Source organism: Rhineura floridana, chromosome 3 (genome assembly GCF_030035675.1).
Source record: "Rhineura floridana isolate rRhiFlo1 chromosome 3, rRhiFlo1.hap2, whole genome shotgun sequence".
Taxonomy (NCBI): Eukaryota; Metazoa; Chordata; class Lepidosauria; order Squamata; family Rhineuridae; genus Rhineura; species Rhineura floridana.
In genome coordinates, this window is record NC_084482.1 from 231,389,116 (window position 1) to 231,404,214 (window position 15,099).

Sequence of the window (15,099 nt, forward strand, 5' to 3'; positions counted from 1 at the left end):
CTTAAACAAAACTATGCAGGTAAGAAGCCAGCAGGGGTGTGGGGGCTTTCCAGTGTTTTGCACCGCCTGCAGCAAGTACGACTATCTGCCTGTTGGACAGAAGTCGTGGGTATGCTCTCGGTGCAATGAGCTCCTGGCTCTCCGGGAACGACTTCATTTCCTTGAGGCCAAGGTGGCGGACCTGGAAAAGCTGAGAGAGGCAGAGAGGTTTGTGGAGGACGCCTTCAGGGACGTTATAGCTGTGTCCCACTCCAACGATGATAGCTCTCCTGCTATAATGGACAACAATGGTCTCGGGGAAGGAGAGCATCCAGCTGAGGAAGAGGGAAACGATCCCTTAGAAGGGACCCATTCCTTGGGGCATGAGCAGCTATCCTCTCGTGCCGAGGATATATCTCCAGGGGGTGGAGGGATCCTTGTAGTGGGTGATTCAATCATTAGGAACATAGACAGTGGGGTGTGTGATGGGCGTGTAGACCGCAAGGTGTTTTGCCTGCCTGGTGCGAAGGTTGCGGATATCGCCCGTCGTTTGGTAGTTTGGTAGACAGTGCTGGGAAGGAGTCAGTGGTCGTGGTGCACGTTGGCACCAACGACATAGGGAAATGCAGCCGTGAGGTCCTGGAAGCAAAATTTAGGTTGCTAGGTAGGATGCTGAAAGCCAGGACCTCCAAGGTGGCTTTCTCTGAAATGCTACCAGTTCCACGCGCAGGACCAGCCAGACAGGCCCAGCTTCGCAGTCTCAATGTGTGGATGAGAGGATGGTGTCGGGTGGAAGGGTTCGGATTTGTTAGGCACTGGGGAACATTTTGGGACAAGCCGGGCCTGTACAAAAGGGACGGGCTCCACTTGAACCAGAATGGAACCAGACTGCTGGCACTTAAAAAGGTAGCAGAGCAGCTTTTAAACTGACTGAGGGGGGAAACCCGACAGGAGCTGAGAAAGGTCCGGTTCGGAATAAACCTCCCCCCGGGATAAAAACCAAAGAAATGATGAAATTTTAAAAGGGGTAGGCCTAGAAGTAGGCATTGTGAGAGCAGGGGCACAGGATATAAATTCAGAAGAGCAAAATTACCACAGGCCAAACCACAAGTGCCAAAGACACTTGAAGAGAGACACTGCTTACAAGTGCCTGTACGCTAATGCTAGGAGCCTGCGAACCAAGATGGGAGAACTGGAGTGCTTGGTCTTAGAGGAGAGCATTGATATAGTGAGCATAACAGAGACCTGGTGGAATGGAGAAAACCAGTGGGATACGGTTATCCCTGGATATAAACTATATCGGAAGGACAGGGAAGGACGTATTGGTGGCGGAATCGCTCTATACGTGAAAGAAGGCATTGAATCCAGCAAGCTCAAAACCCCAAAAGAGGCAGACTCCTCCACAGAATCGTTGTGGGTGGTGATACCATGCCCCAGGAGGGACTTAATACTGGGAACGATCTATTGTCCCCCTGATCAAAATGCTCAGGGAGACCTTGAGATGAGATATGAAATTGAGGAAGCATCCAAACTAGGAAATGTGGTAGTAATGGGTGACTTCAACTACCCGGACATAGACTGGCCGCATATGTGTTCCAGTCATGACAAAGAAGCAAAGTTTCTAGATATTCTAAATGACTATTCCCTAGACCAGTTGGTCATGGAACCGACCAGAGGGACGGCAACCCTGGACTTAATCCTCAGTGGGGACCGGGACCCAGTGCGAGATGCAAGTGTTGTTGAACCGATTGGGAGCAGTGACCACAGTGCTATTAAATTAAACATATATGTAAATGGCCAATTGCCAAGAAAATCCAACACGGTCACATTTGACTTCAAAAGAGGAAACTTCACAAAAATGAGGGGATTGGTAAAAAGAAAGCTGAAAAACAAAGTCCAGAGGGTCACATCACTCGAAAATGCTTGGAAGTTGTTTAAAAACACTCTATTAGAAGCTCAACTGGAGTGCATACCGCAGATCAGAAAAGGTACCGCCAGGGCCAAGAAGATGCCAGCATGGTTAACGAGCAAAGTCAAGGAAGCTCTTAGAGGCAAAAAGTCTTCCTTCAAAAAATGGAAGTCTTGTCCAAATGAAGAAAATAAAAAAGAACACAAACTCTGGCAAAAGAAATGCAAGAAGACAATAAGGGATGCTAAAAAAGAATTTGAGGAGCACATTGCTAAGAACATAAAAACCAACAACAAAAAATTCTATAAATACATTCAAAGCAGGAGACCATCTAGGGAGACAATTGGACCCTTGGATGATAAGGGAGTCAAAGGTGTACTAAAGAACGATAAGGAGATTGCAGAGAAGCTAAATGAATTCTTTGCATCTGTCTTCACAGTGGAAGATATAGGGCAGATCCCTGAACCTGAACTAACATTTGCAGGAAGGGATTCTGAGGAACTGAGACAAATAGTGGTAACGAAAGAGGAAGTTCTAAGCTTAATGGACAATATAAAAACTGACAAATCACCGGGCCCGGATGGCATCCACCCAAGAGTTCTCAAAGAACTCAAATGTGAAATTGCTGATCTGCTAACTAAAATATGTAACTTGTCCCTCGGGTCCTCCTCCGTGCCTGAGGACTGGAAAGTGGCAAATGTAACGCCAATCTTCAAAAAGGGATCCAGAGGGGATCCCGGAAATTACAGGCCAGTTAGCTTAACTTCTGTCCCTGGAAAACTGGTAGAAAGTATGATTAAAGCTAGATTAACTAAGCACATAGAAGAACAAGCCTTGCTGAAGCAGAGCCAGCATGGCTTCTGCAAGGGAAAGCCTGTCTTAGTAACCTATTAGAATTCTTTGAGAGTGTCAACAAGCATATAGATAGAGGTGATCCAGTGGACATAGTGTACTTAGACTTTCAAAAAGCGTTTGACAAGGTACCTCACCAAAGACTTCTGAGGAAGCTTAGCAGTCATGGAATAAGAGGAGAGGTCCTCTTGTGGATAAGAAATTGGTTAAGAAGCAGAAAGCAGAGAGTAGGAATAAACGGACAGTTCTCCCAATGGAGGGCTGTAGAAAGTGGAGTCCCTCAAGGATCAGTATTGGGACCTGTACTTTTCAACTTGTTCATTAATGACCTAGAATTAGGAGTGAGCAGTGAAGTGGCCAAGTTTGCTGACGACACTAAATTGTTCAGGGTTGTTAAAACAAAAAGGGATTGCGAAGAGCTCCAAAAAGACCTGTCCAAACTGAGTGAATGGGCAGAAAAATGGCAAATGCAATTCAATATAAACAAGTGTAAAATTATGCATATTGGAGCAAAAAATCTGAATTTCACATATACGCTCATGGGGTCTGAACTGGCGGTGACCGACCAGGAGAGAGACCTTGGGGTTGTAGTGGACAGCACGATGAAAATGTCGACCCAGTGTGCGGCAGCTGTGAAAAAGGCAAATTCCATGCTAGCGATCATTAGGAAAGGTATTGAAAATAGAACAGCCGATATCATAATGCCATTGTATAAATCTATGGTGCGGCCGCATTTGGAATACTGTGTACAGTTCTGGTCGCCTCATCTCAAAAAGGATATTCTAGAGTTGGAAAAGGTTCAGAAGAGGGCAACCAGAATGATCAAGGGGATGGAGCGACTCCCTTACGAGGAAAGGTTGCAGCATTTGGGGCTTTTTAGTTTAGAGAAAAGGCGGGTCAGAGGAGACATGATAGAAGTGTATAAAATTATGCATGGCATTGAGAAAGTGGATAGAGAAAAGTTCTTCTCCCTCTCTCATAATACTAGAACTCGGGGACATTCAAAGAAGCTGAATGTTGGAAGATTCAGGACAGACAAAAGGAAGTACTTCTTTACTCAGCGCATAGTTAAACTATGGAATTTGCTCCCACAAGATGCAGTAATGGCCACCACCTTGGATGGCTTTAAAAGAAGATTAGACAAATTCATGGAGGACAGGGCTATCAATGGCTACTAGCCGTGATGGCTGTGCTGTGCCAACCTAGTCAGAGGCAGCATGCTTCTGAAAACCAGTTGCCGGAAGCCTCAGGAGGGGAGAGTGTTCTTGCACTCGGGTCCTGCTTGCGGGCTTCCCCCAGGCACCTGGTTGGCCACTGTGAGAACAGGATGCTGGACTAGATGGGCCACTGGCCTGATCCAGCAGGCTCTTCTTATGTTCTTATGTTCTTATGTTCTATAAATAAAGTCGCTTTTCTTAATTTACTAAGTCTCAAGAATGATCCTGATGCAGGGTAAAAGCCTGCTTTCTTAGGTAAACGCATGCACACGTTGGCACACTCGCATTTCAGACCGCTGTTACTCTCTGTTGTGCTGCTTAACTAATTTAGCACCAGCAACAAGAGTTATGGGCCCAGCAAACTAACTTGAATTGCAAGTTGTGGCTAGAAGCTGTAAAAGGCTAAGTGCTGTGTGTGGTTTACAAAGGAGACTTTAAGTTAAAAGGAAAAGCAGAACAAAGGATAGGAAAGGATGGCTGAAATATCAATGCTTGAGATATGAATCCCGAGACTTGAGAAGGATAATTATGCCTTGTGGAATTTGCGCTTCACAGCTGCTGGAAGGGGGAAATTTGAACAGAATTATGACTGGTCCTGAACCTTTGGCAGAGGATGAGACTGCTACAGCTTCCTGGAGACATAAGCATGCAAAAGCATGCAAAAGATGAGGCACTAAATGTTTGCGTAGGATTTAACAATGTAAAACAAATGTGGGAGAAGCTAGAAGGAATATATAATAGTGCACAGTCAGAAGGCTGATAATGTTGGAAGTGGGGCAAGAGCAACTCCTGTTCTGTTCTTTTTTTTGTGTTCCAGAAGGGAGATAGAGCTAGGATTCTTCAGATGGATAGGCTAGAAGGAATATATAATAGGAAAACAAAGAACCATGTAAAGTACCTTTACAAGGAGTTATTTTCTCTGAAGGACACTGCTGAGAGAGGCAGCCTGAATAAACACATAGAAAGTTTTACAGAACTCCTGGCTAAACTTGAGAGATGTGGGAAAGATCGAGATGATGATATGAAAAAGGCACTGGTTTTGAGCTCTCTTCATCAGCATCATACGTTAATTTCCTGTGTGCTAGAAAATTCTGACCAAAACCTGAGTCAGATTATATCAAATTTAAAAGACCAAGATCTTAAAGAAAGACGGGAACTGGGGACTGTGTCGGAGCAAGCAAACTTTACTATGGGGAGAAACAAACAAACAAAGGGTAGTGACATGAGTCATCGCCCGAATCCACAAAAGGGCACAGACCAACACAGACAGAAGTTCTGTTTTAAATGCATCTCTCCAAATCATCTTCAATGAAAATGCAATAGGTGGCAGACAACAGCGAGGCCTGACTTTAAACAAAGGCAAGCTGAAGTGAGAGAAGCCCCTAGGCCAGCCTTTCCCAACCAGTGGGCCACCAGGTGTTGTTGGACCACAACTCCCATCAGCCTCAGCCAGCATTGCCAATGCTCAGGAAAGATGGGAGTTGTGGTCCAACAACATCTGGTGGCCCACTGGTTGGGAAAGGCTGCCCTAGGCAGACTGAAAAGCCGAAAACAGAGGCTTCAAGTTACCATGTGACTGATGAGAGGAGAAATGGTTGAAAAAACAGATTTTTAATTGATTCAGGATCCACCTCACATCTTGTAATTGATAAAAACCGGTTTAAAAGTTTTAAAAGTCACAAGCAAAAAATATTGACAGCATCTGGACAAATATTCTTTTGTGAAGGAATAGATGCAGTAGAATTGCTTTGCAAAACGCCAGACGGCCAAGACAACTTGAACTTAAAAACTGCCTATATGTTCCAGATTTTAAAAACAACTTAAGTGCGACTAAGATAATGAAATTAGGAGGTGAACTTTATATGAGGGGAGAATTTTGCTACGTTCTAGATGGAGAAATATGTTGCACTGCAAAATTGAAAGATGGCCTTTTACATTTAGAATATCTTGAAACTATGCATGCAAATGTGGTCAAGGAAACCTGTAATTCTGAATGTTTGCATATCTGGCATAGAAGAATGGGACATGCCAGTTTAGCTAGAGTCACAGCTCTAGAAAAGGAGAAATTGGCAAGAGGCATTCAAATTGGACAGTGCAAATTGACACAGACAGGTGAATGCCGTATTAAGACAAAGAGTGTGAAACCAAAATTTCCTAAGGAAAGTGAGAGGAGAACCAAAAAGTCTCTAGAATTAATTCACACTGATCTTTGTGGGCCAATGAAAGTGCCCTCCCAGGGTGGAAATTTATACATGCAAACTTTTATAGATGACTACTCCAGGTATACTACAACGTACCTGATAAAGGACAAAACTCAAGCACTTCAAAAATTTGGCAGAAATCCACAGATCATAAGATCTGACAATGCAAAGGAATAAAAGAGAAATCTAACAGGTAAAGGAAACAGGGTTTAAGCTAACCTAAGCTGTTCCCTCAAAACCTTTCTTAAAAATGTGCATGGCATTTTTATTTTTAATATGGAGAAGGGTCACCGGCCAGAAAGGGGCTTCCCTCTCCCCTCGCTCTCCTTGCAAAGCAGCGGAGGAGCTTCAGCCACTTTGCTCTTTAAGGGTTAACCAGTGAGGACAGACCCAAAGGAAAGAGCCCAAACGAGGGACTTCCCTTTCCTGCCCTGCCTCTCTTCAAGAAATGCAGGTGGAAGCGTGGAGCACCTCTTAGTGCGCAGCGATGTTGGAGAGCGGAGTTGCACTGGGGGCCTCTCAAAAGAAAGGTATGCAATGGGGTGCAGAGGGAGGGTGGGAGAGGGCGAGGACCCCCTTAAGCCCCCCTCCGCGCAGACCCTCCAGATCGGAGGCTGCAGCTCTGCCCCGTCCCGTCTGCCTCTCCCCTGAGCTGGGCTGGCTGTGTTGGAGCTGGATCGAAGCATCCCCCGGGAACATCATGACACTGGATTTTGTTCCTAATTCCCAGTTCCAGTTTTGCTTGAAAGTTCAAAACACTACAAAGAAGAAAAGTTGACAGCTACAGCAACTTGAAGCCAAAGTTAACATGTCTCTGATCCCCAAAATATATGTTGGGGTACCCTGTATGATATATCACTGCGATCGGGGGACTCCCCCATCAAGAATAACAATACATGTATGCGATCAAAATCATCAGGCTTCTGATATTATTATAAATTCATCATGATATCATAAAACCAAAAACAAATAAGTAACTGATGGTGCCCACTTGAAAATCTGCTCTGGGCCAGGACAAGTCATGCACCCCAGGAAAGGGGAGGGCGTCCTCTAGGAGATGCCAGTGCATCCCATCCGACCCAGAGGTTCTGCCGGCCACAGGGCACGGATGAGGGCATCTTCGCAAAACCAAAATAGACAAAAACACAAAGGAAAAAATAAGTAACTGGAGTGCCCACCCAAAATCTCCCCTGGGCCAGGACAAATCATACACCCCAGGAAAGGGGAAGTTGTCCTCTCTAACATAACAGTGTGTATAAAAAAAGAAGGAACTGGGGGTCCACAAGAAAAACCTTTCGAGGCAGGAGGCAGTGGCATCTCTCAGAGAACAATATCCACTTCTCTGAAGTGAATGATTTTTCATAGCCCACAGCAGATTTTGCGTGGTCACCGCAAATTACGTATTTCCCCCTATTTTCATTATTTTAGCTGGGAAAGACTGGCATCTCATAGAATACACCCTCCCTTTTCCTGGGGCATATGATTTGTCCTGGCCCAGAGCAGATTGTGGGGTGGGTACCGCCAGTTACTTATTTTTTGTCTGCCTCTTTTTGTTGATTTCTTTTTTTTTTTTTGCATGGATGCCCTCATCCGTACTCTGTGCCTAGCAGACACTTTGGGCCGGGCAGCATGCACTGGTATCTCATAGAGGGCACCCTCCCCTTTCCTGGGGTGTATGATTTGTCCTGGCCCAGAGCAGAGTTTGGGGTGGGCATCCCAATTACTAATTCTTTATGATTTTATAACATCATCATGCATTTATGATATGCATTCCGGAGCCCCCAGTAGAGAGAGGCTTCTTCATGGGTGGGGCTGGGGAGTTATCAGGTTTGCTCTGGAGCCCCGAGCCCTGTGCGGTCTGTTAGCGCCTGGCTCTGGGCAGGGGACCCTTCCCTTGAGGCGCTCTTACGGTGGGCTGAACGAATCGTCCTTTGCCCGGCAGTGGCGGCCACCCCTGCTTTTGCCCTCCTTTTCTCGGGAGGTCGCTCTGGGTCCCTCAGCAGAAGGAGGTGCCAAGAAACGGGGGCAGAGATGAGTGGAGCTCTTCAGAGCAGGGGAACTTTTGCTGCTGTCTGTTCCTCCCTCCGATCCCAGCTACGTTGCTCCCCCTTCCCCCCAGTAGCCTCCAAGACCAGCATCTCCTTTCCACTCCACCCACCACCCAGTCATTTCCTCCCTCCCTTCCCAGAGGGATCAGCCTTTCCAGCACTTGTCTGCCTTTGCAGAGGTCTGATGGCAGCTGCAGGGATCACAGGAGGCATCAACTGAGACGCTGCTTAGAAAGATGGGAGCAATGGAGCATTCAGCTGCTTGGGGAAAAATCCCACCACACTGGATTCATCGGAAAAAACCAAGCCTGGTTTTCTGGCCACTCTTCCGTTCCCAGGCTGTGGCCTCCACATTCATTCTGCCCCACAAAGCTGGCTCTAACATTGACACAGTTGTGACTGGAGCAGCAGGAACTGGGCAGTCCTGGGTTCGATTGTGCACATCTTGTATGGCCTGCCTCTGTTCTTCTGAGCGAAGCTGGATAGGAGCAGTGGGGCAGTGTGTGTGGGGGGAACAGAAGCAGAGGTGGAGGGGGCCATATCAGGAGCCTGTGCCTTCAATCTCCTGTGTAAGGCCTCTGCCAAAACTTCAGTGGGCTGCTTATGGAACTGACCCATATTTTCTCCCAGATTTCTAAGCGTGGACCAAAGCTGATTACGGAGGGGATCCCCAAAACCCACCAGTTCATTCCCCTGTCAGGTCTGAGTAGGGTCATTACTTTGGTGGGAGGGAGACAAGTTGCCGTGATTGCTGCTGCAGTTATTGAACCCAGGTCTCCTGTCTCCCCCCCCCACGCTGATGTGAAATTACCCCAATTGGAACCAGGGGACAAGAGAGGGTGGCAAGTTCCTCTCCCCTGGGGTCCCCAATTTGCATTGGGTACAACAGATGAATGAGGCCCTTGATTGGTCTATGTGACAGTTTGAATTGGCTCGAGCTGATCCTTCTTCTGTGCAGTGGCGGCTTTCCCCCCTCCAACCCGTCGAAGGAGCTCAGAGACTTGCGAAATAGCCACACTCAATTCCCACCAGATAACACATTCAAGATCCATCCTCCCTATTGCTAACTTCGTTTGAGCATTTAACCCCATGTGCACGGCTTCCAGAAAGTCTCTGTTATACTCACACTGGCCATCTTCCTGACGTCTCACATGGCCTGATAAACATGCAAGGAATTTCTTCCAATTTGCACAATATCTTGCCACCTGCATTAGATCTTGAGCATCAGCAATAGAATACATTTCATCTGCCTAGTTAACCAAGTCCAAACTGTGTCCTTATTCAAAGAACCCAAAATATCAGCCACTGCCTTTGCCTTGGGAGGGGACCAACATACAATCTCTTGGACAATTTTATTACGAGCTGGCCCCATCCCAGTGGTTTCCACCACATTTTTCATTATAATGGGTGCAAGTAGCTGTGACTCCTTCCATTCAGGATTTAAAGGAGCAGATGATACAGCCTCTTCTGGGAGGGGGGAAGAGAGGGGGAAGGCCCCATTCCTCCTCCCCATCACCCGAAACATGCATGACTGTGGCCACCAGCCCCCGTTGGACCTGCAACTGTTTTTCCAGTTCTTGAATTTGAGCTTTACACTTACCATGGCTAACATTCAACCGTTGCTCTCGTGCTCTAACCAATAGGTGTTCAGCAATTAATTTTGCCCTGGTTCATTCATCCTCTTTCTTTTTCAACTCCTTACAAGCCATCTCAGCCTGAGCTAATGCCTCATCTCTCTCCCTCTCCATTTGTCTTAACGAAAAAGCCCACCTGATTTTTCTGCTACCATATTCATTTGTTCAAGGCCAAAATTATCAGTCGTTTCTCCATCCTTCATTCAAATCTACCTGTTATTTTATTTTTTATTAAACTTATATACCGCCCGACTAGCAATAGCTCTCTGGGCGGTGAACATAAAAAATACAATAAAATTACACAGTAATACAAGAAAGCAGATAAAAACTACAAAGTCTAAAATCAGATTACAACACATTTAAAATTAAGTTAACTTAAATTAAAATGCCTCGGAGAAGAGGAAGGTTTTAACTTGGCGCCGAAAAGATAATAATGTCGGCGCCAGGCGCACTTCCTCAGGGAGACTGTTCCATAGTTCGGGGGCCACCACTGAGAAGGCCCTAGATCTTGTCATCACCCTCCGGGCCTCCCTGTGAGTTGGAACCCGGAGGAGGGCCTTCGTAGCAGAACGTAGTGCACGGGCCGGTTCATATCGGAAGAGGCGTTCCGCAAGGTATCGTGGTCCCGCACCGTATAAGGCTTTATAGGTTAATACCAACACTTTGAATCTAGCCCGGAAACATATTGGCAACCAGTGCAAGCTGGCCAGAACAGGTGTTATATGCTCGGACCGCTTGGTCCTTGTCAGCAATCTGGCCGCCGCATTTTGCACTAGTTGTAGCTTCCGAACTGTCTTCAGAGGTAGCCCTACGTAAAGCGCATTACAGTAATCCAAACGTGAGGTTACCAGAGCATGTACCACTGATGTAAGGTCCTCTTTACTCAAATAGGGACGTAGCTGGGCTACCAACCGAAGTTGGTAAAACGCATTCCTAACCACCGAGGCTACTTGAGCCTCAAGTGAGAGGGAAGAGTCTAAAAAGACTCCCAGACTACGAACCCGGTCCTTTAGGGGGAGTGTAACCCCATCCAGGACAGGATATATATCTACCATCCGATCAGAGAAACCATCCACCAACAGCATCTCAGTCTTGTCAGGACTGAGCCTCAGTTCTCACCCAGTCCATTGTCGCGTCCAGGCAACGGTTCAGCACATCAACCGCCTCACCTGAAGAAGATGAAAAGGAGAAGTAGAGCTGCGTGTCATCAGCGTACTGATGACAACGCACTCCAAAACTCCTGATGACCTCACCTAACGGTTTCATGTAGATGTTAACAAGCATGGGAGAGAAAACCAAACCCTGCGGGACCCCACATTGGAGAACCCACGGTGTCGAGCAATGTTCCCCGAGCACTACCTTCTGGAGACGGTCCGCCAAGTAGGAGCGGAACCACTGCAAAGCAGTGCCTCCAACTCCCAACTCTGCGAGCCTCTCCAGAAGGATACCATGGTCAATGGTATCAAAAGCCACTGAGAGATCGAGGAGAATCAACAGAGTTACACTCCCTCTGTCTCTCTCCCGATATAGGTCATCAAACAGGGCGACCAAGGCCGTCTCAGTGCCAAAACCAGGCCTGAAACCCGATTGAAATGGATCTAGATAATCGGTTTCATCCAATAGCGCCTGGAGCTGGCCAGCGACCACTCGCTCCAAGATCTTGCCCAGGAATGGAACATTCTTCACTGGTCTGTAGCTGCTGAAATTTTCTGGGTCCAAGGAAGGTTTTTTCCGAAGTGGTCTCACCGCTGCCTCTTTCAGACAGCCAGGGACCACTCCCTCTCGTAAAGAGGCATTTATCACTTCCTTGGCCCAGCCAACTGTTCCATCCCTGCTAGCTTTCATTAGCCAAGAGGGGCAAGGATCCAGTACCGAAGTGGTCGCACGTACCAGTCCAAGCACCTTGTCCACGTCCTTGAGCTGAACCAACTGAAACTCATCCAATAAAACATGACAAGACTGTGCTCCAGACACCTCACTAGGATCAGCTGCTATAAAATGGGAGTCTAAGTCCAGGCGAATGCATGAGATCTTATGCTGGAAGTGCTCAGCAAACTCATTACAGCGGGCCACCGATGTATCTACCGTGTCCTGTAGGCCTGGATGGAGGAGCCCTCGGACAACTCTAAAAAGCTCCACTGGGCGGGAGAGAGATGACTTAATAGTGGCAGCAAAATGTTGTCTTTTCGCCACCCTCACCGCTCCTACATACAGCTTAGTAGAAGCACAAACCAGCGCATAGTTGCATTCGTCAGGAGTTCATCTCCATCTCCGCTCAAGCCGCCTCCTATCTTGCTTCATCGCCCTCAACTCTGGAGTATACCAAGGAGATGTATGAGCTCTGCAAAGGAGAGGGCGCGCAGGAGCAATCGTGTCAACAGCCCGGGTCATCTCTGCATTCCACAGATTAGCCAGGGCTTCGACAGGAGCGCCGGTCCTATCAGCCGGAAAAAACCCCAGAGCCCTTTGAAAACCTTCAGGATTCATCAGTCTCCTGGGGCGGACCAATTTAATAGGTCCCCCACCCTTGCAGAGGGGAAAGGCCACTGAGAGTCTAAACTTCAACAAGCAGTGATCTGTCCATGACAACGGGAGAGATGTAAGACTCCCCACATCCAGATCACTATCCCCATGTCCAGTAGCAAAGATAAGGTCTAGAGTATGCCCCGACATATGTGTTGGACCGCTAACATATTGGGACAGCCCCATGGTTGTCATGGCGGCCATGAAGTCCTGAGCCGCCCCAGACAAAGTAGCCTCGGCATGGATGTTGACATCCCCCAGTACTAATAGTCTGGGGGATCTCAACAATACCTCCGAGACCACTTCCATCAGCTCAGTTAGGGAAGCCGTTGGGCAGCAAGGTGGGCGGTACACCAAAAGGATTCCCAGCCTGTCCCTCTGGCCCAGCACAAGGTGCAAACACTCCAGACCGATAGCTGCATGGACATGGTGCTTGGTGAGTGAGATGGAACTCTTATAGACCACAGCAACCCCCCCTCCCCGACCCTCAGACCTACCATGATGCTGGACCAGGTACCCCGGTGGGCAGAGCTGGGAGAGACTAACTCCTCCCTGTTCGCCCACCCAGGTCTCGGTTATGCATGCCAGATCGGCTGCCTCGTCCACAATCAAATCATGAACGAGGGAGGTTTTATTATGTACCGATCTGGCATTTAAGAGCAGCAACTGGAAATCTGAGAGTTGGCTGAGAGGACAACCAACAACCCTGCGGGTATGAGAAGGACCGGAACAAGGCACAGCCACTACATGTCTGGGCCGCGTTCCCCTTACCTGGCATGTCCTTCTCATAATGTCATACCTCCCTCTGCCCATCAGTATGGCAATTGGGGCCCCCACAAGTCTCCCCACTTGGTGGAAAGACCTCTTCCCCAGGCACATAATAAACTATAAGTGCAAAAACTCATACACACAAAAATACACACTCACTCACAACATACACTCATACACGCACCCACTCATCCAATTCAAACCATCATGGCAAACAGAGTCCCACACTCTGTGCGCACAGGTGCCAGCTCTAAACCTCTCTCTTTCACATGAAAAAACACCACCCTGAAAGAGTCCAGATGATAACGATGATGAAGAGGCGTGGGCCGCCAAGGCAGAGCGCAAACCGCAGCGGCAGAGATGGAAGCACGCAGGCGGCAAAAAACACCAGCCGCGGTACCAGCAGAGCACAAGCCACGACAAGGTCGAAGCGCAGCAACAGCAATGAAGGGCACGGCCACACCCATGATGGAGAAGCACAAACCGCGGCGAAAAACGCTGCGGCCGCGACGGCAGCACAAAGGAAACAGCAGTCCAGCAATGAACCAGCCACAGCCCCGGCGAGCAGCAGGGCGACCCAAGCCACACGAGGCAGAAAGCGGCTCCTGGCAACAGCGGCAAACAGGGCACCGCAGCCGCGACGACAAAGACAGCAACAAAAACACAGCGACAGCGACGTTCCTTATCAAAAGTTTCAAACTACTTCACTCTTTGGCATAAACCTCTTTCCTTATCAAATGCCTTCTCTGCCTGCGCCAACTTACTCCTTGACTCCTTTCAAAGATCTGACAAATCCTGACATGCATTATAAAATCCCCAAGCTGCTGCAGCATTTTCCTTTCATTTGGAAGGCTTGTATTCTTGGCAATATTCCTCATAGGCCCCATTCATGATTTGCATGGGGTTCTCTCTTTTAAAACAGCTATTACCCCACACGCACCTTCCCTTATTAATCAATGAGTTCTCTATTTTCGTTAGGCGCTCTACTGGATTCATAAAGCATTTTGTTCCCTCCATGGCTGCCACTTTTGCCATAGCTTAGAAATCTCCAACACCAAAAGCCAAATGCAAAGAGTTCAACAGTGCACACACAAAACCACCAAAGCTAGTTTCCAAATAAGTTCAGGGATGAGCCAACTTCAAATGCCACATTCCCAGATCAAGTCACTCATGAGGAAAGCTGTTGCCCACCAGCTTTTTCTGCCAGATTGACTCTCAAAAGGAAAAACAAGAGGGGGTTTCTAAAGGGACAGGAACCAGTTGGGAGTCTCTGCCAGCCAGAGCCCTGAACCTTCTCAGTGCAAATCTCATTTCCACTTTTCCCAAGTGCCTAGCACCACTGGCTCAAGCCACTTGCAAGGCTTCGTTCCCCAGGATTTTGCGGAAGGGGATGGAGACACAAGTGTTATCAAGGGCTTTCAAAATGGATGGGACCCAGTTTAGGGAACGCCCTTAGTAGCTTCTGGCCACTTGTGGGTTAACCTTCTCTATCCAGTATCAACTTTGGCCAAACACAGTGCCACAATTGCTGCCACTGTTTGCCAAAGCTTTGTTGCCAGGGACAGAAGAGGAGAGAGATAACAATGTGCCAGGGAATGTCTATACCTTAACCTCTAAATTACCACAGCATTTAAAGGACATTTCCCCACTTATTTTAAACCAAGAGACAAAAAAACATAGTAAGAAAGGAAAAGGAAATCACACCCATTGCAGACACATTCAGAACTTGGCTACCTGTTTCCCTGGATTGCAGGACTGTTCAGACGTTACTTTATTTCCTGCAACCCTGGCTGCCCACCAGTCTCCACCAGTCTGTTACATTTGCTCTTGGGAACCTGAGTGTGTGAACTTGCCACCTACCTGTCCCATGAAACACACCTCCTTGAGAGGAGGGGGATCTCTTGCTATGGATAGGAACAAGCGCTTTGCCCTGAAGTGTGCCTAAATGGTGCGTATATATATATTTAA